A 27,377-nucleotide genomic window follows, 5' to 3' on the forward strand; every position below is an offset into this window, starting at 1 on the left:
TGTGTGTGTTTTATGCAAATTCTTCTTCCTGCTCCCATCCCTTCCTCTTTTCTTCTGTCGTCTCCCACGTCCCACCTTCTGTCGTCTCCCACCTCCCTCACCGACTGTCTCCTCCTTTCCCTCTCTACCACCTACCTGCCCACTCATGTTTGCCACTGGGGGTTCTAATTGCCAGACACACATTTTTCTGATTGTTGTTGACGTGTGAATTTCCTTTAGGTTTCTCCATTAGGATCATGCCTTCACAAAAGGGTAAAGGGCAGGGGAGGCATGACTACAATAAGAGCATCAAGCTTGTAGATTGATTTCAGATACGGTTTTATTATGCATGTCAGCAACTGTTACAATGTTTACACTTGTACTATTCTGCAGCGTCAAAGCTGGCCCTTGATGTTATGTGCCGATCAATGGCATCTCATATACAGTGGGTAAATTCACTCTTTTTTTGTTGACGGGGGGGGGGCCCTGTCTCTTGAGGGAGCAAACTATGTGAAAAAGAAGAAAAGAGAGCCCAGGCTACCCGCCCTTCCACACGTAATGGGTGGAACAAAGCTTTGGTCAAAGACTGAGGGGCATTACTCAACAGTAAGCGTGGTCAGAGCATATTAAAAACATTTTATTCAAAAGACAAACACATCATTGAGGTTTCCGAAAACACATAACCTCCATATACTGGATGGACTATGGTACACAAAAAAAGCCACTCCAAATGGCTAAACTAAAATCCAGTTACAAAAACATCTAGAGCGTAGTACATATATTAGCGTGATGTTAGTAACAGTGTGATCGGCAATTCACTGTGTCAACACAATTGGTGTTTCAAGCTACAAAGGGGAAACTGTCTTGCATCAGTTTGTTAGGGAGTGGAACCCTCCAAGCCGTCATCAGGACACCCCGGCAGACGGTGGTGTATTAGAGTGTATAGTTCGCTCGTTGTGGAGAACAGCTCCAGACAAGCTCTACAGACAAACACATTATAAACTTTTTGAAAAAAAGGACCAAGGATAAGTCTCTTATGCGTAGACGTAACAAGCCAAAACTTGCCACCCACCTATCATCTCTTCTGTTCGTCTAGGGCCACTTGTTGGTCAACATGTAGGAAAACACTGTGTGTTGTGTGCATAATTGCTGGAAAACATAAAGGGGGCAACAATTTGTCGACATTATTTTTGAAGGCACGTTTTAAAATCAGTGTCACGGCACAAGTATGGGCGCTACTTTTGTGCCAGACTTAGCACATCTGTATATGTGCCATCTCGAGTCGAAAACTGTGTTTAATGAGAACAATCCATTCAGCACACAGATGATATGCTGGTATCCTTATATCGATGATGTGTTTATGATCTGGAGCGGCTTCCCCGACCTTTTGAAATCGTTCTTAACTGGGTTAAACAACCAGCACAAGTTCATAAGATTCACAATGAATTCTAACTGGAATAGGATTCCGTTTCTAGACCTTGAGATTTACAAAATCAGGGACAAGAGAAGGTGGGAACCAACCTTTTTAGAACACCAACCGATAAAAACACTCTTTTGGCATACGGGAGCTTTCATCCATTAAGCTTGAAAGAAAACCTCTCATACTGACAATTTCTCAGAACTCTGTGAAATTGTAGCACAATGTCGGACTTTGATACTAATAGCAAACAGCTCAGTACTAGATTCTAGCAACGAGGATACTGTTGGGTGTCTTGACCCACGTGCAAGCTATCATGCTACAACATTTGGTGCTGTGGGCTTAGAAAATTCAAGATGGCGGAAAACCCACATGTGCGCCGAAATCCAGGAAAGCTGCGCAGTTTGTGCGCACACCAAAATGGTTGCCTCACTTGCCACCCACCAGTGCGAGAATGAAAGGCCGGGTTGCCATGAGGGAAATGGGTTGCCAAAGGAAAAACAGTAGCGCCGGTTAGCTTCAAAGCGCTTTAAAACCACCATTGGACTACCCGCACAGTAGTCTGAAACCATTGGGAATGGCAATGCTGATTGCCAAATGCAACTTAGAATTGTGGGGAATTCATTTGTTAAATCCCAAAAATGGGTGCAGTACCAGTACTCACCACTATCCAAAAGCCGGCGTTTTAAAACCACCCTGTGTTTCTCTGAAGGCAGGCTCAAAATGCCTATTTTCAAACATTGCAACATGTGCAAAATATTCAGTGAACACCAGCAGACATTTGGCAGAATGAGGTTTTGTGTGCTTACAAAATCTGGGAAATGAAGAGCCCAAAACAATGCTTATAACAAAACTGCTATGGAGTCAGCAGTTTAAGTTGCACTGGATTTAAAGACACTAAAATCGAAAATGTTTAGATTAAATGAGTGACCTATGTTTGGTGTCACATGCCTTTGTAACTGTTTAAATGTCATAGTTTAAACTTAGAATCAGCATTCTAGCTGCATGTGTAAAATTGCAAGTTAATTTAAAAAGCAACAAAAAACATGACAGTTAGCTGAAAGTCTGGCTTAAGGAACTGAATTCTGCCTGGCAACTACCCCCATCAGGAGTGAAACTTGAGTCACAGCTGTGTTCCCAGGCCAATCTGCCTTTTGCTGGCCACACTAAGGATATGCCATCTATCTGATAATTGAATTACCTGTGCTCTACAGGAGCTCTGAACAAAGCCTGTCTTGACTCAGGCAAAGGTTTTATTACAGTGGTCGTAAAATGTAGCTTCCTCTTGGCAGAAGCTGGGAGGGGCACTGCCTGTGAGAGCAAGCTGGCTTGGCAGAACTGGATAAACCAGTATTTCTACCTTGTGCTGAGAGGAAACCACACCCCTTTGGAGCCAGAACATAACTTTAAAAAGATGGATCATTCATAGAGCGGACATGTGAAAATTTTATAAATGATACCATAATTCTTGTGATTTTTCTGCCCACAGTTTAAGAGGTTTTTAGAACCGGTGGTATGTTCAGGGGGATGTCAGCGGAAAAGTGGATATTACTCTAAATGTATGCATGTTAAAAATCTGAAACTTCATCAGTTAATGTCCATACTCCCTGCGCACATGTATGTAAAGTTGGGTCAATGTCAGAAATTGAAAAATCAGTTAAAAAGTCAATTATGTGCCATTTCTGAATGCAAGCTCTTAGAAACAACAGATTTGGACAGAGACATGGCTAAATTCAGCCACACCATGTATATGTAATTTCAAGCAACTGTGTAACTGTGAAATATGTCTTTTGTTATCAAATATAGAATGTGTGCAATCTGACAGAGGAGTGGCCTATCTGCAAGCCATAAAATGACATCACTCTGACACAACTTAGCTTCACCAATCAAGTGAGGAATGGAAATTTGACCAATGACAAGGGAGAGGGGCAAGTTTAGTTATGACCAACATACCCACCCACTCTCAAAACACATAAAAGCAGACAGACAGGACAGATAGGGACCTTCAATTCCATTTGCTGCAACGCGCTCTGCCGGACCATACAACATCCAGAGATCCAGACTTCAAATTCATCAACCTCCAGAAAGCCAAACTAGAGGCTTCAATCTATCCAGAACTAAGAGACCAGACCAGAGAGCGAGCAGTTCCAGAGACCAGACGCTGTGCCCAGAGAGAGACCAGAGCCCAGTCTAAAACCCTGACCAGATCCGTGATGAGGCCCATTTAATTCAAGAATATAGTGTGAGTACCCAGCAGAACTGTGTAGAACCAATCTCTTAGTTTAAATTCATCTAATTCAATCTATTTAACCTAAGTAGAACTGCCTGATAGCTCCAAATCTGTCACCTGTCATTCTAGCTGCAAAATCTGTCACTTGTCATGTTGAGCTTTTAAAATTTCAAATCTGAAAAACGACCGTTATTTAATCACTCATATCTCCGCGACCGTTTGTGCTAGAGACTTGCAATAACTTTCATCTGAAAGGTTAGAATCGTGGCTTTCCTATGAACCTAGAACCGCATTCCTACCCCCTATAGTTTTACCGCAATCGCGGAACACGCATCCGCGAATTTACCGCGATTTGCAAATTTCTCCACATGTAAAATCAGCTGCTGCTTGCCTTCCATTTGCCAGAAATTCGTTTAACCTGCTAACTATCCCTGCATCATTGCTAGTGTGAGCCGGGACTAATATTAACTAGATACCACTCACCCTGAACCTCTGAAAGGGAATTAAAAGCATTTTAGCATATTTTTTAATTCATTGCCAGCACATATCTAAGCAATTTGGGCCTGTGTTTTCAAACTTCTGTAGTCTAAGCTTGCTGGGGTGAACTGAATCACATTTGATTGCATTTCTGAGAACTGTGTGTTTTCCTTCCATTTCCTTGCCTTGCATCAAGGGGGGGAGGGGATTGCCAGAGAAAAGTGATTACATTGTTTTGTTGAAATCATATTGAGTATTTCTATACTGCATTTCATTCATTCAACCTTGCATCCATTTGAACTCTATAAAGCATTTTGTACCACCTTCTTCTTTTGTTCCTATTCACCTGTGTGCTACCTTATCCATTTCATGTCAACTCCTTATTGATTATAGAGAAGCGTGTTAGTGCCAGATTCTCCGTTGTTAATCTTTATCATATCAGATTAAGTGTGATATTCAATTATTAATTTATTATAAAGCGTGATATAATATATATTGTTTAAATTATCAAATAAACCTTTTAATTTGCAAAACAGAACTACTTCTTGGCTCAGTGGGGTCAGGGGGATTCCAAGAGAGGGGTGTTATATAGGGGTAGTCATCCAGAACGCATGAACTGGACATAAAGATATATCAATAAGGGTTTCCATTCAGTATCCCAGACTAGGCATTGACTTAGCTGTAGTGTTGAATTGAATCCTCTTACAAACTGGGGGCTCGTATCCGGGATTCTGGGTTAGAATACCACTTGTGCAGATTAATACAGTGTGCCAGCTGACCAGATACACATATCCGGTCTGATCACCACGCTGTGTTACGCTGTAAAGCATTCCTCAAAAGGGACACTCCAAGAAAAGTTCTGTTCTGCAAAAATAAAATACTAACTTCTGTAAGTCAGGACAGAGACCAATCTCTAGAATGACGACCTTGGTAGATATGAAAATAGCCAGAGAGCACCTCTTGCATAAGCTATTTGTGAGAGGTGAATGGACCGAACAGGGCCAGGATGCCTGGTTGCAGGCCATCACGCGACAGGTCACTGAAACAGGGTCAGACTTATGGAGAGATCAGGGTCCATTACATGTGGCCCTGAGTGAACTATATATGGCTCCTAAGGCCAAAGATGAACACGACAAGATTGTTAGGATAGCGGCATACCTGTACCTATATATGGGAGACATGCAGGATAGATGTGCTGAAAGCCAAAATCTGGCAAATAGGCAACAGATGGCGTTAGAGAAGGTCCAATCTGACCTGGTCTCTTCTGAGCAGAGGCTGCAGAGGAGCCAGGAGTCAGAAGATGATAGTAGGCAGCACATCATTAAAATAAAGAAGGATATGGATGTGCTGCAACAGGAAAAGGTAGAACAGGATACCAGATTTCTGGCCTTGCAGAAGGAATACCAAGAAGGTTTGGACTCCCTACTGCAAAACCAGAAAAAGCTGGAGCAACAACTGGACTTCAACAGGGTATGTGCTGAGCAGGTAGTCACCCTGCAAGGCCACCTAGATAGAGTGAAGGCAGAGAGCAACAAACTAATTCTGAAAGACCTGGATACCCAGGCAGAGTTTGATCAGGAGCGCCAGAATGCTGGTGCCTTCCAAAGGCAAAGGGACGACCTGGCGGCACAGATGCAGGCTCTTAGTCAGGAAAGCGATACCTTAGGCCAGGAAGTCTGCCATTTAAAAAGAAAAATGGAAGAAAATCACCTGGCCCACCAGGGACTGGGTGACCTCCAAAAAGAACACCAGAACTTGCTAGAGCACACCAGGAGGGTGGAGGATGCTCTAGCAAGAAAGGAGCAGGCCAATAGGGACACAGCTCAGGAGGTAACCCTCCTGCAGCAAAGACTGGCCCAGTTCTCCAGGACCAACCAGGAAGTACAGAGGGAAAATGAGGCTCTCTGCCAGCACAATGAGAGGCTCCAGCAACAGGTAGCGATGCAGGAGAAACTGATAGAGTCGAGTAAGGCCTTAACAGAGGAACTGAAAGCACAAATGCAGGCTCTTGCATTGCAACAGGGAGCAGGGGCGGATAGAGATGAGGTCCGCTGGGAAAGAGAGACTCCTGACCATAACCGCAGGAGCCCTAACACCAGGGGCCTTCATCTCCCCCAGTCCCTGGACTCTACCACCCCCATGTCCCCTGGCGCACATGAGCACAGGGCCACAGGGATGGCAGATTACTATCCAGCTAAGAGTATGGGGCTCACAGGCCAGTACCACTCAGGAATGGAGGGGTGGGCATCCGGGTATGGGCACCCAAGTACAGTACAGTTCAGTGGGGAACCCCAGGAGAGTAGGCCCATTAAGGGCATCCTGAAAACCTCTGCCCAGTTAGGTCAGTGGAGGGGGTACCCATCAAATCCTGGCAGCAAGGAGGAATCTGAAGACTCCTCTGAACTGCGCAGGACACAGGAGACCAGGTCCCCACATTCTGCCAGCCATTCCCAGGCTCGCAGAATCCGGGAAAACCTGGAAGAACAGACGGGAACCTCTGGGAGCAGTGCCTCTGAGTCCGAGGACGAATGGACAAGGGTTACCCGAACCAAAAAGGCCAATAAGGCAAAAAAGGGCCTTGCTTAAGGACCCCTTAAAGCAGATTAAGGCGATCAGGAGCGTCATCACGCCTTACCATAAGAACGCTAAGTATTCTGTTTGGGAGCACTTAGAGTTGTTTGAACAAATGATGGAGACTTTCCATTTGAAGGACAGCCAAAGCTGTATTCAATATGTAAAGTGGACCTTCTCCCCGGAATACTCCAGTTTCTTTGCGGGGCTGGAGGACCAAAATCATTTAAGATGGTCCACCTATAAGGCGGCCATCTTGAAACATTTTTCTGTTCACAGAAATCCTCAAGAGGCTCGCAAGGCGGCCTACAATTTGCAATGTGGGGAGGATCAGGCCCCACAAGAATTTGTGCAGGAGTTAAAGCGTGCTTTTGCGCAAACCACCAGAAGGGTGCGCACAGATAGTAGAGAGTTCATTAATACGTTTTTCCATGCCTTGCCCAAATATATCATGACCCAGCTCGTGAGGGATTTTCACGAGAAAAGTTCTTTAGACTGGGTCATTGAACAGGCTACCCGGATCTATGAGGTGCAGAAACCGGTAGATAGCAAAAGTAATGCCCAGAAAAACCCCAAAGCCAACAGCACCCCTGCTGCTGCCAAGGTGGCAGAGGTAAAGGTTACCCCCGTTTTGGATTTGGAGATGGGGGGCCTAAAAACCTACCTGCACCTAATAATGCTAGGCCCAGAAGGTCCTCGGGTCAGTCACAGACAGGGAGCCAAGGAGGCAGCCCCACAAATGGGGTCCCTCGCTCTCCTGATTATGTAAGTCCCCGTTACAAGGGAAATCAACCCATCCTGGGTTATGTGTGGACTCCTCCAGCCCAAGGGGGGGGATCCAGTCAAGCACCTAACCCAGGGAACTTCCCTCCCAACTTCCCACAGGAGGGCAGAAATTCTCCAAATCCTGGGCAGAACTTTTTTCCCAGGTATCCACCCAATTTCCAACCCCAAAATCATCCATCCTTCTTTCCCCAATTCCCTGAGCCCAGACAACCTAATCCGGGAGAGGGGAGGCCAAGGGTGGAGGGGTACCCAAATCTTCCCAACCCGGGGTATTACCAGAGGAGGGACAGCTACCCTTCCCGGGATCAGCCCAGGGGAGAAAACAGGGCCCCGTATCAGCCTGAGCGGGTTTCCCAGTTAGAGCGCCAGGTCCAAAATATGGCACGGGATCTGGGTCAAATACTGAGGGCGCAGCAGAACCCCCAGATGGGCATGCCGGAACAGAATGCCCCAAACTCTGGACCTGGTACTCCAGAACAATGACGGGGGCAGCACCCCGATAACTCACCGGTTCCCAGGGAGGAGGCACAAAGGGAAGGGGGGTGTAAAGCCTTGGAGGAAGCTTCCTTCCTCACTTGTAAACAGCCCCTGGAAACCCAGGAACCGGAAACAAAATCTCCTGCCCCTGATAGTCTGCCTCCTAAGGAGCAGAGGGGGGGTAGGAGAAACAAAAGACCCAAACAGACACAGTTTGAGGAGGAGGTACAGATCTTCCAATTTGAGGGAGAGGGATCCTCAGAGGATCCTGGGAAAAGGATCTTCTCCTTCAGAGAGGGGGGAACTCCTCCCAAAGAAAAATGGGTCCCTAGGGATGCAAATCCAGACTGGGGAGATGTGGAGACTGAGCTACCGCCGCCCACTATCTCATCCCAGAACCAACAGCAAGAAAATCCCCTGGTTCAAACCCATCCTGGTGACTGCCTCCAAAAAGGGGGGGGGCGGCCCAGAACCGGAGCCAGGGGAACCCAAAATGGCTCTGATCTCCAATTGCCAACTTTTTCTTTCAGATTCCCAAGGCTCTCCACAGAATTCTGCCCAAATCTCTTCGCTAGCCATGTCCAAAACCAGAAAGTTAGCCCACCAGTTGTCCAAAAATGTGCATTATCTGTGCCCCCTTGAGGAGAAGGAGGGAAGATACTATGCCCCGGTCCGAGTACAGGGGCAGGGTACAATTTTGGCACTGGTGGACACGGGATCTCAAGCTACCCTTCTGTCCAGAAGGGCCTTTGATGAACTGAATGCAGGAAGGGGAGAGAATTACCAAATTCCTCTCACCTCTCTTCCTGGACAACTCCAGAACTTTGACGGGAAGGAAATTCCCGTCGAGGGGACGGCAGACTTGGACATTAAAATTGGGCGACACAAGTTGAAACACCCGGTCATAGTTGTGACCCCAGAGGGCACCCCTTGTTTACTAGGGAATGACCTCCTGAGAAGGTTGTCACCCCTAATAGATTGCGTAAACAAGGTCCTCTGGACCCAGACTAGCCGACCAATAAAATTAAAACAGAGTGTCAACCATGTTAGTTTAAACGGCACCTGCCACATGGTTGAACAAAAATCTGACCAAGTAGAATTTCACTTCCAGAATAGCCAAATTCCAGACGTGACAGTAATAGCAGTAGGACAACAGACTGGTGATGCAGGGTCCTCTCTATTTCTGAAAATCAACCTTCCTTCCAGTCTAAAGTGGTACTCCACGCTGGAAGGAAAAACTCTGAGATTCTATACTAATCCACAATCAGAAACTTCGACTCCTATAGTCCAGAAAGATGTGAAATCAGCTCAGAGCCTGGCTGATATTCAGCAAATTGGAGAGCAGTTGTTCATCCCTGTTCAGTTAAATGATGGGAAGGACTCTGTTCTCGCTCGAGTGTGTGTGAACAACGGTAAGAGCTTCATCAGCGAAGCCATGTTTCGCCAACTCCCAAAAGATCCAGCCATTCCCAACTTCAAACTGATAGACAAATGGGAAATGGACCTGGAAGCACCTAATTCCAAACATCTCCTGCCAAGCAGGTGTATGCTCAAAATCTCCATTGGCAACAAGAGCATAGTCCACAATTGTTGGGTCGTGCGAGACGTCCCTGCTGCCTTTTACTTAGGCAGTGACATTCTCAATCGCTTTGCCATTAGTTTGGACCTAATAAACTTCAAAGCTTGGTCCCGATTAGCGGATAATCCCATGGGCTTTGATGATCCAGAAAAAGCATTTAGGTCAGCTCAATTGCTACCTTATGCAGTTGAAATTCAGGTTAAAGAGGAAGTCACCATCCCAGAAAGGACCCGACAATTCTCCCTGGAAGTGAAAGTTAAAAGAGGACAACATTTGAAAAACCCTGATGCTTACATACATCTAAATGCTTCTCTCCAACTGCAAGGGTTGGGGGTAAACCCAACACCATTAGTCAACATAGAACATGACACCATTCCAATAGAGGTGGATAACAGCGACTTAAAGAGTATTACTCTAGCCGCAGGCACCATTATTGGAATGGCGGTTGATGACCGACATTTCTCCATTGATCTTGGAAATGAACTGTTAGGGCCAATCCCCAAGGACTGCTTTGACAGTGACAGTGATGACAACACAACACCAGACAGGATTTTTACCCGGCATGGGGGGAACTTCCTGGTGTACACTTCCTGCCCCTATGGTAAGGAAGATGTGACTTGTGACTTCGGGAGGGATGAGGTGATTTTCCAGGTCCATGAGGGCTGCCTTTCCCACCTGAAGCCTCCAGTCCAAATCAGCACTCTGACCAGGGACTTCTCCACCCAGCTGGAGGAGGCCGCCGAAATAGCCAAACCAGAAGTCTTTCCAGGCTTCAGGCAGATGGTGGAAGAGAGAGTCAACCTAGCTGATGCCTGTGTGACTCTGGAACAAAAGCAAAAGTTGAAACAAGTTTTCTTGGATTTCCAAGATCTCTTTGCGGTAGACTCATATGACTGTGGTCGCACTGACATCCACACAACAACAATCCCCACGGACCCTGGCATGACTCCTGTGTTTGTGAAGCAATATCGCTTGCCTCTCGCATCAATGGAGTCCCTTACCGAAATAATTAAGAACCTTGAGTCCCGGGGAATAATCCGTCCCGTCCACAGCACCTTCAATAATCCGGTGCTGGGAATATTGAAGCCAAACGGCCAGTGGAGACTCTGCGCCGACCTTAGGGAGCTCAACAAACGGGTCCATACTTCCCGATGGCCTCTGCCCTACATTGACCAAGGGCTGGCCCAGATTCAGGGGTCACAGGTATTCACTGCAATAGACCTGACCAATGGATACTGGACCGTGCCTGTCAGCAGGGAGGACCAATACAAGCTGGCTTTTACCTTTGGGGGCCAGCAATACACATGGACCCGGACTCCCTTCGGATACCTCAACTCCGGCAATGAATTCAACATTTTCCTACATAAGGCCATGCCCGACCTGGGTGCGAGGGGTAACCTGGCTTATGTAGATGATGTCCTCATCAAAAGTTCATCTGTGGAGGAACACATAGCGGAGATCCGTTATGTTCTGACACAGTTGAGGGCCGCCGGAGCAAAACTTTCCTTTCAGAAAGCACAGTGGTGTAGAACCCGTGTTAATTTCTTGGGGCATGAGATTACTCCTCAGGGTCTCTGTCCCCAGGAAAAGAAAGTGGAAGCACTTCAGAAACTGAAAGACCCCACAACTCTGCGAGAACTAAGGAGCCTCCTTGGACTGACTAATTACAGCAGGAAGTTCATTGAGGGCTACGCAGAGATCACCAGACCCCTGATTCATCTCCTGAAGGGGGGGGCCAAGTGGGAATGGGGTCCAGAACAAGCCGAGGCAGTAAAACAACTCAAGAGAAGCCTCTCACAAGCGCCTTGCCTAGCTTACCCTGTCAGAAACAAGGAGTTCTTCCTGGAGACGGGGTTCTCTAATACGTGCTTGACGGCAGTATTATACCAAAAGCATGACCAGGTCAATAAAGTAATCTCCTATGCGAGCAAAACTTTATCCTCTGTGGAGGAGAAATTCAACGATTGTGAGAAGGCACTCCTGGCAACGGTGTGGGCATTGAAGAATTACCGCCCGTTTATCCAGGGGGAACACATCATAGTGGAGACTCCACACCAGCCTCTGCAATATCTCCAAAGTGACAGAATCCGGGCCGGAAATGTGAGTAATTCCCGAATTACTTCCTGGATTCTGTCAATGCAAGGCTTTCCTGTGGAAGTCAGATATTGCCAAAACAAGAAGAGTCCCCTCGCGCAAGGTCTGGCTGACTTGCATGATTGTGCCAGAGAAAACTGTCTCGAGGACGAAAGTCTAAAAATAAAGGACAACATGGAGGCATACCTTAATTCCCCACACAAAGTCTTTGAAGAAGACAAGTGTGAGGGAATGCCCACTGTCTATGTGGATGGATGCTCTTACCATGTTGACAACGACGGGGAGAAAGAACTGGTGGCCGGCGTAGGGAATGCATGGGTGAATGAGTCCCCAGAACCCTCTGCTGGATACAAAATTGGTCCCCGAAGTAGTCAGGTGGCAGAATTGATGGCTGTGCATCAGGCCATCCTCACTGCTGTCCAGCATCAACTCCACGAACTGGTCATAATCACAGATTCAGATTATGTACGGAACGGGTTCGTGGAGCACCTGGTTAATTGGAAAACCAGAGGCATGTTATGTGCTAACAACAAACCCTTGAAACATGGGAAGTTGATCCAAAACATTGATGATCTGGTCACCTCGAATGAGATGACCATCTATTGGAAAAAGATCAAGGGTCATTCCAAAGTAGAGGGACCAGACAAAACTGGAAATGACTTAGCTGATCAGCTGGCCAAAACCGGGGCCATCCAAGGGGATCTAATTGAGATTGAGTCCCTGTTGGGGGAAATCCAGGTCACTGCTATCACTAGGTCCCAGACAAATGCTCACAACAACCTTTCAATTGCACAATGGAGTAAGGAGACCCCTGATGATGATTTGATTACCGCTCAGAAGGGGGATCCAATAATTGGTAAATTTTACCAGCACCTTGAGGACCCTGAGAACTTTCCCCTGACGGATACCGATTACACTGGGAAAGAGGACCTAAGAGTGTTGATGAAATGTCCAAAAATGTTCCGGATCCAAGACGGTTTGTTGGTAAGGAAATCCAAAGTTGGCCACGACCAGTGGGTGGTTCCTACCTCATTCCGAAGCCTGATGTTAAGTCACGCCCATGATGCGGCCACCGCCGGTCATAGGGGGTTTCACACAACATTGGAAATCTTAAGAGAGGTTGCATACTGGCCACACATGGGGCAGGACCTCGACCAATACTTGAAGGGGTGTCTTGTGTGTCCACAGTTTCAGCCATCATCCCTCACGCACCGGGCGCCTTTACAAAAGAGGGGAATGACACTCCCATGGTCAGATTTACAAATCGACTTTGTAGGCCCTGTGATTCGCTCGGCTAGGGGGAATAAGTACATGTTGACTGTGACATGCTTGTTTACCAAGTGGGTGGAATGTCTCCCAGCCCCAAATTGCAAGGCAGAAACCGCAGCCGCCTTGATGATTAACCACATCTTTTCCCGTTTTGGTCTACCTCAAAGGATTGAGTCAGACAGAGGTAGCCACTTCACCAGTGAAGTAATGACAAAGATGTGGGAGATACTGGGGGTCAAGAGAAAGCTGCATATTGCTTATAGACCAGCTTCTTCTGGGGCAGTAGAGAGATATAACCGAACCATTGTGAGCATATTAAAGAAGTTTGTGGCAGATTCTGGGCCAAGTTGGGATATCAGATTACCTCTGGTCCTAATGGCCATCAGATCTACCCCTTCATCTGCAACCAAAATGTCACCATTTGAGTTGATGACTGGGCGCAAGATGGTGCTTCCTCAGCATTTGCTCTGCAGGACCCAAGAGCAGACACTGATAAATGCCTCCACTACTCATGAGTATGTAGAGAATTTAAGGAAACACCTCCAACATGCTTTTGCTTATGCTCAGCGGAATCTAGAAAGATCAGCTGATAGCATGAAGACCCATTATGACCTGAAAACTTCCAGGAAGGAATATCAGGTGGGAGACCGGGTCTATCTATACAACTTCCAAAGGAACCAGGCCAAGCAGCGCAAATTTTTGCCTACATGGAAGGGACCATTCGAGATCATAGACAAAATCTCCCCTGTGGCCTACAAAATCCACATCCCCAAAGGTCCTTTGGCAGAGGGGGAAGACAAGTGGGTCCATATAAACCAGTTGAAGTGTTGCCATCCCAGGCACACTCTGCAACAACTGGAGGAATCCTCTGGAATCCTAGCGGGCACTGTCTCAGACTAATTCTGTTCCAATCAAAAAACATACCACATCTAGTCTCTAAAATATTGTGATTTGCATGAAACTGTCTCTTAGTTATACTGTTTTTTATCAAAATAAAAATGTAATGTTTCGTTATGATGAAATGCATATGCTGCCCCACTATCTCAACAGTGGTGGAAAAACGTCTATGAGTAGGTATTGCCGCTCTTCCTTTGTCGTCCTAGGAGAAAGAAAACCTGGAGACGGGCCAAGGAGGGCGATCCGGAGACCAGGAACGAAGATCCAATGGGCCCAGTGGACCGCCCAATACTCCCATCAGGACTGGCGAGGAGAACCGATCGATCCGACCGGATGGAGAAGAAGATGATGAACTGTGCCATCTACAGAGTAGGAAGAAGATTATGCGGACAGACCGGTGCGTGGGTCAAAACCCTTGGGCACGCGACTCCCCATCGACTCAAATTCAAAGTGCAGTCGCGTGGGGGGGCTTGTTGGGTGTCTTGACCCACGTGCAAGCTATCATGCTACAACATTTGGTGCTGTGGGCTTAGAAAATTCAAGATGGCGGAAAACCCACATGTGCGCCGAAATCCAGGAAAGCTGCGCAGTTTGTGCGCACACCAAAATGGTTGCCTCACTTGCCACCCACCAGTGCGAGAATGAAAGGCCGGGTTGCCATGAGGGAAATGGTTTGCCAAAGGAAAAACAGTAGCGCCGGTTAGCTTCAAAGCGCTTTAAAACCACCATTGGACTACCCGCACAGTAGTCTGAAACCATTGGGAATGGCAATGCTGATTGCCAAATGCAACTTAGAATTGTGGGGAATTCATTTGTTAAATCCCAAAAATGGGTGCAGTACCAGTACTCACCACTATCCAAAAGCCGGCGTTTTAAAACCACCCTGTGTTTCTCTGAAGGCAGGCTCAAAATGCCTATTTTCAAACATTGCAACATGTGCAAAATATTCACTGAACACCAGCAGACATTTGGCAGAATGAGGTTTTGTGTGCTTACAAAATCTGGGAAATGAAGAGCCCAAAACAATGCTTATAACAAAACTGCTATGGAGTCAGCAGTTTAAGTTGCACTGGATTTAAAGACACTAAAATCGAAAATGTTTAGATTAAATGAGTGACCTATGTTTGGTGTCACATGCCTTTGTAACTGTTTAAATGTCATAGTTTAAACTTAGAATCAGCATTCTAGCTGCATGTGTAAAATTGCAAGTTAATTTAAAAAGCAACAAAAAAACATGACAGCTGAAAGTCTGGCTTAAGGAACTGAATTCTGCCTGGCAACTACCCCCATCAGGAGTGAAACTTGAGTCACAGCTGTGTTCCCAGGCCAATCTGCCTTTTGCTGGCCACACTAAGGATATGCCATCTATCTGATAATTGAATTACCTGTGCTCTACAGGAGCTCTGAACAAAGCCTGTCTTGACTCAGGCAAAGGTTTTATTACAGCGGTCGTAAAATGTAGCTTCCTCTTGGCAGAAGCTGGGAGGGGCACTGCCTGTGAGAGCAAGCTGGCTTGGCAGAACTGGATAAACCAGTATTTCTACCTTGTGCTGAGAGGAAACCACACCCCTTTGGAGCCAGAACATAACTTTAAAAAGATGGATCATTCATAGAGCGGACATGTGAAAATTTTATAAATGATACCATAATTCTTGTGATTTTTCTGCCCACAGTTTAAGAGGTTTTTAGAACCGGTGGTATGTTCAGGGGGGTGTCAGCGGAAAAGTGGATATTACTCTAAATGTATGCATGTTAAAAATCTGAAACTTCATCAGTTAATGTCCATACTCCCTGCGCACATGTATGTAAAGTTGGGTCAATGTCAGAAATTGAAAAATCAGTTAAAAAGTCAATTATGTGCCATTTCTGAATGCAAGCTCTTAGAAACAACAGATTTGGACAGAGACATGGCTAAATTCAGCCACACCATGTATATGTAATTTCAAGCAACTGTGTAACTGTGAAATATGTCTTTTGTTATCAAATATAGAATGTGTGCAATCTGACAGAGGAGTGGCCTATCTGCAAGCCATAAAATGACATCACTCTGACACTACTTAGCTTCGCCAATCAAGTGAGGAATGGAAATTTGACCAATGACAAGGGAGAGGGGCAAGTTTAGTTATGACCAACATACCCACCCACTCTCAAAACACATAAAAGCAGACAGACAGGACAGATAGGGACCTTCAATTCCATTTGCTGCAACGCGCTCTGCCGGACCATACAACATCCAGAGATCCAGACTTCAAATTCATCAACCTCCAGAAAGCCAAACTAGAGGCTTCAATCTATCCAGAACTAAGAGACCAGACCAGAGAGCGAGCAGTTCCAGAGACCAGACGCTGTGCCCAGAGAGAGACCAGAGCCCAGTCTAAAACCCTGACCAGATCCGTGATGAGGCCCATTTAATTCAAGAATATAGTGTGAGTACCCAGCAGAACTGTGTAGAACCAATCTCTTAGTTTAAATTCATCTAATTCAATCTATTTAACCTAAGTAGAACTGCCTGATAGCTCCAAATCTGTCACCTGTCATTCTAGCTGCAAAATCTGTCACTTGTCATGTTGAGCTTTTAAAATTTCAAATCTGAAAAACGACCGTTATTTAATCACTCATATCTCCGCGACCGTTTGTGCTAGAGACTTGCAATAACTTTCATCTGAAAGGTTAGAATCGTGGCTTTCCTACGAACCTACAACCGCGTTCCTACCCCCTATAGTTTTACCGCAATCGCGGAACACGCATCCGCGAATTTACCGCGATTTGCAAATTTCTCCACATGTAAAATCAGCTGCTGCTTGCCTTCCATTTGCCAGAAATTCGTTTAACCTGCTAACTATCCCTGCATCATTGCTAGTGTGAGCCGGGACTAATATTAACTAGATACCACTCACCCTGAACCTCTGAAAGGGAATTAAAAGCATTTTAGCATATGTTTTAATTCATTGCCAGCACATATCTAAGCAATTTGGGCCTGTGTTTTCAAACTTCTGTAGTCTAAGCTTGCTGGGGTGAACTGAATCACATTTGATTGCATTTCTGAGAACTGTGTGTTTTCCTTCCATTTCCTTGCCTTGCATCAAGGGGGGGAGGGGATTGCCAGAGAAAAGTGATTACATTGTTTTGTTGAAATCATATTGAGTATTTCTATACTGCATTTCAATCATTCAACCTTGCATCCATTTGAACTCTATAAAGCATTTTGTACCACCTTCTTCTTTTGTTCCTATTCACCTGTGTGCTACCTTATCCATTTCATGTCAACTCCTTATTGATTATAGAGAAGCGTGTTAGTGCCAGATTCTCCGTTGTTAATCTTTATCATATCAGATTAAGTGTGATATTCAATTATTAATTTATTATAAAGCGTGATATAATATATATTGTTTAAATTATCAAATAAACCTTTTAATTTGCAAAACAGAACTACTTCCTGGCTCAGTGGGGTCAGGGGGATTCCAAGAGAGGGGTGTTATATAGGGGTAGTCATCCAGAACGCATGAACTGGACATAAAGATATATCAATAAGGGTTTCCATTCAGTATCCCAGACTAGGCATTGACTTAGCTGTAGTGTTGAATTGAATCCTCTTACAATACCCACCCCTGTGTATACGGAGTGCCCGTAAGAGGGCACACAATACAGACAGGAGGTTATGCCTCACGAGACATGAGAAACAAAAAGTGGATAAAATCACATGTGTGACGTCTTTTTCTCCAATTAGCCCTTATCTAAGAAGAGCTATCCTCCAAAATTGGAACATCTTACGCACTGAGGATTTCAATCTGGAAAAACCCTGTTTTGCTTTTAAACAGACCAAGAACTTGAAAGACAGACTCATACACACCTATGAAGAACACCAGACTAAACTCCCGGACCAATCCACTTTGTGATCATTACCTCCAGTAATTGGTCACTTTAGATGTCGCAAATGCTCAGTGTGCCCACTCACTGAGGACATGAAAGAAGTAAACCTGTATGGTTTAACATGGAAATTGAGGTCATTTACCAACTGCCTCACAAAATGGGCAATTGATGGTATAAAATGCCTGTGTGGCCTTATCTATATGGGGAAGCTAGAGGGAGATCCGACAATGAATCTGTGAACACCGCTCATGTATAAAAAACCAGCTAGCCGACAAACCAATGGTGGCCCATTTCAAGTTGAAATCACAAACACACTGATCTTACGTGGTTTATCATCCAGACAGTTAAATGTCCGACATGTGGTGGAGACAGGGATTTGTTGCTCAGACAAATTGAGCAAAAATGGATCTTTAGATTAGATTCATTTAATAAGGGCCTCAATACTTCCATCAAATGGAATTTATTCCTGCATTAACAAGTGACCCCTTCTGGGTTTTTCTACCAGTTTTCCATCAGTGGTGCACGGTACCACTGCTGCCTGACTTGAAGCTTTGTTCCAAATGAATTCAACAAATGGTGTTCCACTTTGCCCCAGTCAACTGTCTTCTGGTCGGATTTAGCTTAATGTACTGACTCCTGCATCAATACCGGCATACATCCGGCATTTACTCCTCGTGTCATGTTGGTAATCCACACATGACCGAAACACAGGATCAGCCCGGGACATTAATGATCCTGTGATCTAAATCATGTTCACGTTTAGGGAATACTGTTGTATGTAAGATTTGCCAGGCACATCATGCATCCCTATCCAAGATCGAGATGTACGCTTGCACGTAGAAATACAAACCGCGGGGTTGAGTACCTAGTTTTGTCGGTCGTTCGGAGAACTTAGTCGGCCGGATGATCTACTGCAGAATGCTCTAGCAGGTAAATTTACAATACAGCAATGTAGTTTCCACCAGTAATACGAGTAGATAGTACTTACTTTACAACCTTTCAGTAATATACTTATGATTGTTGCTCGAGCCGCACGCACTCTGTGCAGTCTATGGGAATTGTAGTCTCTGCCAGCTGACATGGGCAGCAGCCTCTTTCTCCATCTGCATAGGTTGCCATGAGGATATTTTAGACAATAGGTTTGCATAATACGAGCGCCGTGGGTTTTTGAATCTGGGTGCTTGTGATTATGTTTTGCACATTCTGGGCGAGCAAATAAAAATGAACAACATTGTGGTCAAACGCTTTGCTATTTTCGGACTGGTCTTGCCTCACGAGATACACTGATATTACAAGATGGGATCTTGTGAAGTTGAGGCTCACAAAAGCACACTCAGTCTATTGAAGAACGAACATTCAATGATCAACTCTAACCAAATAAAGTAATCATCTAAAAGGTCTTAGGCGTATATATCAAGTTACAAGATAACTAATGGGAATACTAAGTCGAGGACAAATTGTTGCCCCCTCTATGTTTTCCAGCAATTATCCACACAACACACAGAGTTTTCCAATGTATTGACCAACAAGTGGCTCAACACATGGCGATGAGATGATAGGTGGGTGGCATGTTTTGGCATATAAGGTCTACGCATAAGAGACCTATCCTTTGTCAGATTTTTCTAAATATTTGTTATCATTTAGGTTTGTCTGTAGAGCTTGTCTGGAGCTGTTCTCCACAATGGGCGAACTATACACTCTAATACATCGCCTTGTGCCGGGATGTCCTGATGACGGCTCGGGGGGTACCACTACCAAAAGAACTGATGCAAGACAGTTTCCCCTTTGTAGCCAATCAATGGCAGACATAATTGTTCAACAGTCTGTACTACTTGATATGTGTGTATGGCCTTCCACCATTTCTCCTTCACTGAGAATTCTGTGTTTCATTTTTATAAAACATACATTCCCCAGAGTTAAATCAAGGACGAAAGCAGCAACTTAAAAACTGTAACTGCTCACAAAACATTTCAGATTTCCTTATTAATGCAGCCCAGTGCTAAATGTGTGAGTTTGCCATGTACATGCACACCACATATTAAAGGTTCACTCCAAAATGGAGCATGAAACATTTACAGATTGTTCAGTTCCTTTTTCTTACTTGGACAGAGCTACATCTGGAAGTAAGCTAATTTTGCACACAACACAAAACTACCTAATATTGTAGAGGAAATACTTTGCAAGTGGCCATCAAAGCTGCAAATGGGCAATTTTGAGGCAGTTGTAAATGTTCAGGTATTCTTTGCATACTGTGACTTGTCGCTCAGTTGTCAACATCAAAGAGAGCATGCACCTACAGTGGATTTGTGTATCTACTGTAGAGGTATGTGTGACCCCGTCCTTGTGCATATACGCTGGACAGTACAGTGAAACATAGTGAGAATGCACAATTGGGCTTCATACATTTCCATTGCAAGTAGAAAAATTGTCTATGTAGTCCACATTTTGGCTATATGGGTTTACTTTTTAGATGATGTAATGTGTCATTGCACCTGTTTATGCTGAATTCCTGTTAAAAACAAGTTTTTGCCAACAGTTTTAGATAGTCATGTGCTAAGCACTCCCATCACATGCCCAAGTACTCACACTATTTGCCAGCTGTTGACGCCTTATGGTCAGGTAATGACATTGTAGAGGGTCTGGCAAATACCTATTTCCAGATCTATGCAAAAGCATAGACTATTGGGTTTGTAAAACGTTTGTGAAATATGTTCTGCAAATGCGGATACAAAAAGGTTGACTTACGGAGAAAAAGGATCACATAATGGAACTGTGGCTAACCAGGAGACACATGGGTTCCACAACTGGGTATGATCTTTCACACACTCCCACAGCAAGTTTCCTCAAAAAGACAAACGGCACGCACATGGAAGTGGCAAGAGCAGTACTGCTAGTGCTAGCTTCTCGCCAAAGCACGATATAGAGACCGGGTGCAGCACTCAGTCGACAGTGCGTACGCTTCCCTCACAAAGGACAAGCAGCAACTGGTACATGACCGCACATGCACTGCGCAGGCGCGGCACAATATTATTGACGCCAACTACTGTCAAATCATAGTACACACGAAGCATGCGCACTGGCCCTAGAACTTAAATTTGCTCAACGCCCGGTGACTGTTTATTATTAATCAGTTTTGGATCTTGGTACTTACGGCTCAGATCCCTCGGTGCTCCGATCTAAGCCCAGCACACGAGCTACCGGATCCGGCTTCAAAGTCTCTGCTCTCCGCCCGTATCCTTAATCTCTGCAGACCCTGCTCAGAACTTTCAATTCCCCGACTACCAGCATTTCCGGGTTTGTAAAGGAGAAGGAGGGAGGAGAGTCCCAGGAAAGAGGAGAGTCCCAGGAAAGAGGGCGGAGAGCCTCGGGGAAGGAGTTAAATGAATGATTCTGAATGAAGAGGAGAGTCCAACAGAAGTAGGCGGCATATTCTCATCGGAGGGGCGAGGCAGGAGGAGCGAGATTCTTTAGAATTTAGGGAGCACGGGAGCCCCAAGGAAGGTAGAATTCTAGGCGAGGGGCAAACGAGGTTCTTAATCACACGCGGTTGTGTCTAGAGGAGTTTCATGAAAGCGTAATCTCCCTATGGCGATAAATATGTCTTTGGGGAGGAGATATTGTAATCTTGAAGATGGGCACACCTGGACTCCTGGTTTTATGCTTACAGTGTGTGGGGGGGGGGTATTATTCAAGTAAATTAAGGTAAGTTCCAAGTATATTGAAGGTATGCACTCTATCCCCCGCCCTCTTACATAGAAATCGGTGCTCCTCTCAGTTTACCCTTATTTGGAATGTATCTGTTTTCGAACACTTAAATATGGACCCACCTCCCAACTAAGCATCACCCTCCATCGAAATGTTCGCCCCAGGACTTCAAAACGATCGCCCTAAAAAGCATGCAACTTCACCCACCTTTGACACTGAACATTCAGAAAACCGAAGTATCCATCCAACACTGCCACCATTGCAGATTAAGTGCAACATTAGCCTAGAGTGATGTTATGTTATGTTATGTTATGTTAAAGGTATTTATATAGTGCACTGTCACCAACGGAAATGGTCCCCAGGCGCTCTGGCGGATCTGTAAAGGAGAAGGTGGGATGGGTTAGTAAGGTGAAGAGGGAGTAGGATAGTGAGAGGAGTGGTGTACTGTTGGCAGCTTCAACTCGGTAGACACCGGGTGCTGAGCTTTGGTGCAAGTATTGGATGATCGGTGTCAGTCCGCGTGTGCTGTTGGTGCAGCTTATGTGTTGTTGCAATGTGGTGAAGTGCGTGCAGCTTGTTGTGCGAGAGATGGTTGTGTGAGTTTTTTTGAGTGAGATAAGTATGCAGAGAGTTTGAGCTTATATTGGTTAGTGGGTTATATGACATTTAAAGGGATGGTCTAGTAAAACATTTTATTTAAAAAATAGATAGGCAACATAAAAAAAAATACTAGCATTCTCTTTTTTAAAACTTCCTATGTAAAATATTGAGCTATTCAAGCTCAAAATTCGCAAAAGCAAGCACATGGGCGCATCCATTTTGTGAAATGGATGCCCTCCTGTGCTGGCTTTTGCTATTGCGGCACTAATGAAGGAAAAGCCAGCCAGCTGTAGTAAACAAAAGCTACCGCTGGGTGGCTTTCCCTTCATTAGTGCTGTACGCGGAGGACGGGGACCGGAGACCAGAGCAGGAAAGCTGCAGCTGAATCTCGGTAAGTGCTATTTTTTTTTAAAAAAAAATAAGCACTAGCTGGAGGAGCCCGGAAAACTTAGAAATAAAACCGCAGCTTTAAAAACGTGGTATTTATGTTTGCGGTCGCTTTTGAAGCGACCGCAAACATAAATACAACGTTATTGTGTTGGAAAACGCTGCGGTTTTTCTTTCCAAGTTTCTCAGGCTCCTCTGGCTCGGAGGAGCCTGAGAAACTCGGAAAGAAAAACCGCAGTGTTTACATGCCGCATAGTGTTTCTGCCTACAGCTGATTTCCCATTTGGGGCTCTCGGAGAGGCCCAAATGGGAAATGCTAAATGCTGCGTTGTTTCTGGCCCAAATGGGAAAGCAGATTCAGGCAGAAACAACGCGGTTGTTTTCCGCAATGCTGCGTTGTTTCTGCCTGAATCTGCTTTCCCATTTGGGGCTCTCGGGCTCCCCGTGGGGAAAGCAGATTCAGGCAGAAACACAACGCGGTTGTGTTGGAAAACGCTGCGGTTTTTCTTTCCGAGTTTCTCAGGCTCCTCCGAGCCGGAGGAGCCTGAGAAACTTGGAAAGAAAAACCGCAGCGTTTTCCAACACAATAACGTTGTATTTATGTTTGCGGTCGCTTCAAAAGCAACCGCAAACATAAATACTACGTTTTTAAAGCTGCGGTTTTATTTCTAAGTTTTCCGGGCTCCTCCAGCCCGGAAAACTTAGAAAAAAAAACGCAGCTAGTGCTTATTTTTTTAAAAAAATAAATAGCACTTACCGAGATTCAGCTGCAGCTTTCCTGCTCTGGTCTCCGGTCCCCGTCCTCCGCGTACAGCACTAATGAAGGGAAAGCCACCCAGCGGTAGCTTTTGTTTACTACAGCTGGCTGGCTTTTCCTTCATTAGTGCCGCAAAAGCAAAAGCCAGCACAGGAGGGCATCCATTTCACAAAATGGATGCGCCCATTGCTTGCTTTTGCGAATTTTGAGCTTGAATAGCTCAAAATTTTACATAGGAAGTTTTAAAAAAGAGAATGCTAGTATTTTTTTTATGTTGCTTATCTATTTTTTAAATAACATTTTTTACTAGACCATGCCTTTAACATGCCAACAGTCACAGTTCTGTCGAAATGTAGTACTTGCTGATCTACATAATTCCGTCTAAGTGTGGCACTCGCTAACCTTCATAATAATTATCTAGATATGGGGCAGGCTAATGTTCTAATTTCTAAGTGTGGCACATGCTAACATCCATGTTCCATCTAGGTGTGGCATATGCTAACAGTTACAGTTTCATCCAAGTATGGCGCATGCCAGGGCTTTAAGTGGGGTAAGAAATCGAGGGAGGGCCCTCATTTGGGGGCATGGCTTGTGGGAGGGGCGTGGCCTAAAATGTACGCAAATCGTAGGGTATACATACAAATATATATAAATGTAATATATTTGTGTGCGTACCTTACTATGGTTTGTGTACTATGCAAGCCATCTTTTCTAAACATAGAAATATGTAACATATTTCTACGTTTATAAAAGATGGCTTGCAAAGTACACAAACCATAGTAAGGTACGCACACAAATATATAACATTTATATATATTTGTGTGCATACCCTACGGTTTGCCTAGTTTTCAGGCCATCTTTTTTTAAACATTTCAGGTTTATAAAAGATGGCTTTGAAAGTACACAATTCAAGCCATCTTTTATAAAGTTTTGACAACAGACAAAATTGTCCGTTGGCAAAGCTTTATAAAAGCTGGCTTGAAATGTGTACTTTCAAAGCCATCTTTTATAAACCTCGAAATATGTCGAGGAATCCCCAGGTTCGCAGAGGGTTAAAGACGCCTCGGCAACCTGGGGAAACAAAGGGAAAGTAACTGCCTCTGGTGACCTCTCGCGCGAGGGGTCACCAGATGCAGTTACTATGACTGACGGAAGTGGCAGCCAGTCACTGCGTCGCTGTGGCTGGCTGCCACTTCTGTCAGCTTGCCTGACTTCATTGCAGGCGCATCTCCCGTCGAGGCTGCGGCCGCGAAGGGATAATGCATCCCGCCAATGTTGCGGTAGGACGGGGGCCCCGGCAGGGCCCCGGCTCAGTCCCACTTTTTGGAGACTGCCGGGGTCCGGCCCCGGCAGGCCTCGGCCCACTCTAAGCACTGGCGCATGCTAACACTCACAATCCTATCTAGATGTGATGCAGGCCAAAGTTAGGAATTCCATCTAAGTGTGCACATGCTAACATTTTCCAGTTTCATTTAAGTATGGCGCTTGCTATCATTCACAATCCTATCTAGATGCGGCGCAGGCTAATGTTCTCAATTCTAAGTGTGGCACATGCTAACATTCAAGTTCGGTCTAGGTGTGGCATATGCTATTATTTATAATCCTAGCTAGGCAGAGTTTAGAAGAGTCATTTGGAGTTGAGACGTGAGAGGACTGCTTTTCCGTTTCCCTGCTGCTGTTGGAGTGTGTCTCCCCTTTCCCTGGAGGGCGTGACTCTTCATAAGCTGACTCGCACCGTGGAGCGGTCGCAGAGTCATTTGGAGTCAGTGGAAGTCTGGTGAAAGTCGGAAGCCTGGTCCTTCGAACGTGTGTGCCTAATTAATCTTTACCAGCGATGAGTTGTGGTGCGTGTGAAAAGCAGAAAGCGGCTTTGCCAAAAACGAGAGCGCAGCAGAGGCTCGAGACTACTGAAGCCCGTTGTGCTCAAGCTGGAGCCGGAGCTGGCGTGCTACCTCTCCCCTCATCAGGCCGGCAAGTAAGTGTTTCTGCTAAACATACTGCTGTGGTACTTACTGGGGGTCTTTCCATGATTCACCCAAACGCACACGCAGACGTTCTCACTGCTCTCACCCCTGTAACTGCTGTTGCTTCCGCTGCTGTTGCCGCTGATTTTCTTGACCACTTTGCTGCCCGAGCCGAAGTCAACATGTCTTCACGGAGTCCCCACAAGCCTGCTAATGACAAAGATCTAAAGTCGAACACTCAGTCTTCATGCAATATCCATCCAAATCATAGTAGTTTGCATGGTAACCTGCAAACTGGAGACATCTGTATCTGCACAAAAAGAGAGGAGAGGATTCCCTTAGCTACGTAAAATAAATATTCTAAGGTGGATGGTTCGAATAGCACACACTGTGCTGTCATTCATGTCCCCTCCCCTTGATGTCAATTTGCCTGCAGGATTTACAGTGCCAACTTCGTCGTTAGTGCCTCAGCTTTGTGTGTTGGCATGGAGAGCTCACAAGAGATGTTCAAGTCTCAACAATGAAGTAACTCTGACAAATTAATCAAATCTACCAGAGTGCTACATAGTACAAGGTGCTCAAGATGTGTTAATTTCACCTCCAGAAAGTGAACACCAAAGAACGGTCACAAAACCCCTATGCAAAATACAAAGGGAGAGGTCACAATTTTCTAGTACATTCATGAGTTCTGTGGACCTAAACATGGGTATTGGGTCCGACAACATGCCTATACCAAACAACAATTTAGTATTTCCCTCACCCTCAGATTGTTTTGAAAATACCAACAAAGGGTCAGGTGGTCGTCAAGGTTTCACACAAGGATCTTTACATGACATATATACTAATACTGACAGACTAAACTCTTTAGAAGTAGTGAATAAAGTGCTGTGTGATTTGAAGCGAATAAATAAAGAGGGAAATTCAAAAGGTGATTTAGGAGACAAATCTGTCACAGGTGAGCAAAACACGTTTCAATATCAATTGAAGCCGAACTTAACACACCACTAAATGCATGACGAAATGGTCAAGCTAAACGCAGAAGAACTGAGTCTAGCGTATCTCCTAGTATCCGCTGTTCTCAGCGAAGAACTATAAAAAAAAGATCATACAAAACCTGGACAACAGGACAGAGGTTGAACCATTGACTCATTCAAAATTGAATCAACTGCCAAAATCAGATACAGGAAGTTCATCAACTTTGGAGTCTTCCACGACTGATTCTTCAATTATGGAACATGACTTCCCAAAAGTCAGGCGTGTGAAAAACGCCGGTAGGCGTCGCTTACCAACCAAAAATGTAGAAGACATTGGTTCCCAAAGGGAGAAATTTAGTCGCAACATACAATCGACTATAATGGCATCAATGGCCATCACCATTGCTCCATTTGTCAAGCTGTATGAACACTTAAATGACAACACCGAGGACCTCTCAACCCTGATCGCAATAACCAATACAAAAATACTTAAGTTGGAACACGACAATCATGAACTAAAATTAATTCATCTTGACCTAAATAAAACAATTGAAGTGTCCCTAAACCCCTTGACAGAACAAACAAAAAACAATAGCCTGGAAAAAACCTTTTGGCAGAGGTGGCAAAAGAAGCGCTGGGCCTCTTTAAAAACAAAAAGTCTGTTTTGGGAGAAGGTCACAAACAGGATATCAATCCAGATCATGATTTGTTAATGGGTGGAGTGTCAAATCCTTAGCAATTAGCCTGCTCACCGCTGCTGCCTTTTCCACCAGGCGCTGCAGGTGAGCCGATCCAACAGAGGACCCTCCTGGGCCTCTGTTTGAACTAATTTCGTGTGTGGTTTGGGCCCCCTGTCCCAGCCTGCATCCCTCTTTCCCCACAGCTTCCCGGCTTGGCCTTCCTCCCTCCTGCCGCCTCCCAGCCCGCCCCCAGTCCCTTATTGGCTAATTTTCAAAGAGCCATCCAAGGCTTGTATCGAGCCTTCTCACCACTGCTGCCTTTTCCACCAGGCGCTGCAGGTGAGCTGATCCAACAGAGGACCCGCCTGGGCCTCTGTTTGAACTAATTTCGTGTGTGGTTTGGGCCCCCTGCCTCAGCCTGCATCCCTCTTTCCCCACGGGTTCCCGGCTTGACCCTCCCTCCTCCCGCCTCCCAGCCCGCCCCTGGTCCCTTATTGGCTAATTTTCAAAGAGCCATACAAGGCTCGTATCGAGCCTGCTCACCGCTGCTGCCTTTTCCACCAGGAGCTGCAGGTGAGCTGATCCAACAGAGGACCCTCCTGGGCCTCTGTTTGAACTAATTTCGTGTGTGGTTTGGGCCCCCTGCCCCAGCTTGCATCCCTCT

At 45.4% G+C, this 27,377-nt stretch overlaps 1 protein-coding gene across 2 annotated transcripts in view; it reads right to left on the reverse strand.

Moving 5' to 3' along the window:
* Window positions 1-20,943, reverse strand: part of ELMO3 (engulfment and cell motility 3) — a 593,731-nt gene extending 572,788 nt beyond the window's left edge. Inside the window, exon 1 of one of the 2 annotated variants that reach the window (XM_069653870.1) lies at window positions 20,798-20,943. The gene's annotated coding sequence lies outside the window, so the exon portion shown is untranslated. Of the gene's footprint in view, window positions 1-20,391; window positions 20,496-20,797 lie in introns of those variants that run through there. The other variant, XM_069653880.1, reaches the window with a different exon arrangement.
* Window positions 20,944-27,377: the final 6,434 nt, after the last annotated feature.

This window comes from Ambystoma mexicanum, chromosome 1p, assembly GCF_040938575.1.
Source record: "Ambystoma mexicanum isolate Mex_15411 chromosome 1p, UKY_AmexF1_1, whole genome shotgun sequence".
NCBI lineage: Eukaryota > Metazoa > Chordata > Amphibia > Caudata > Ambystomatidae > Ambystoma > Ambystoma mexicanum.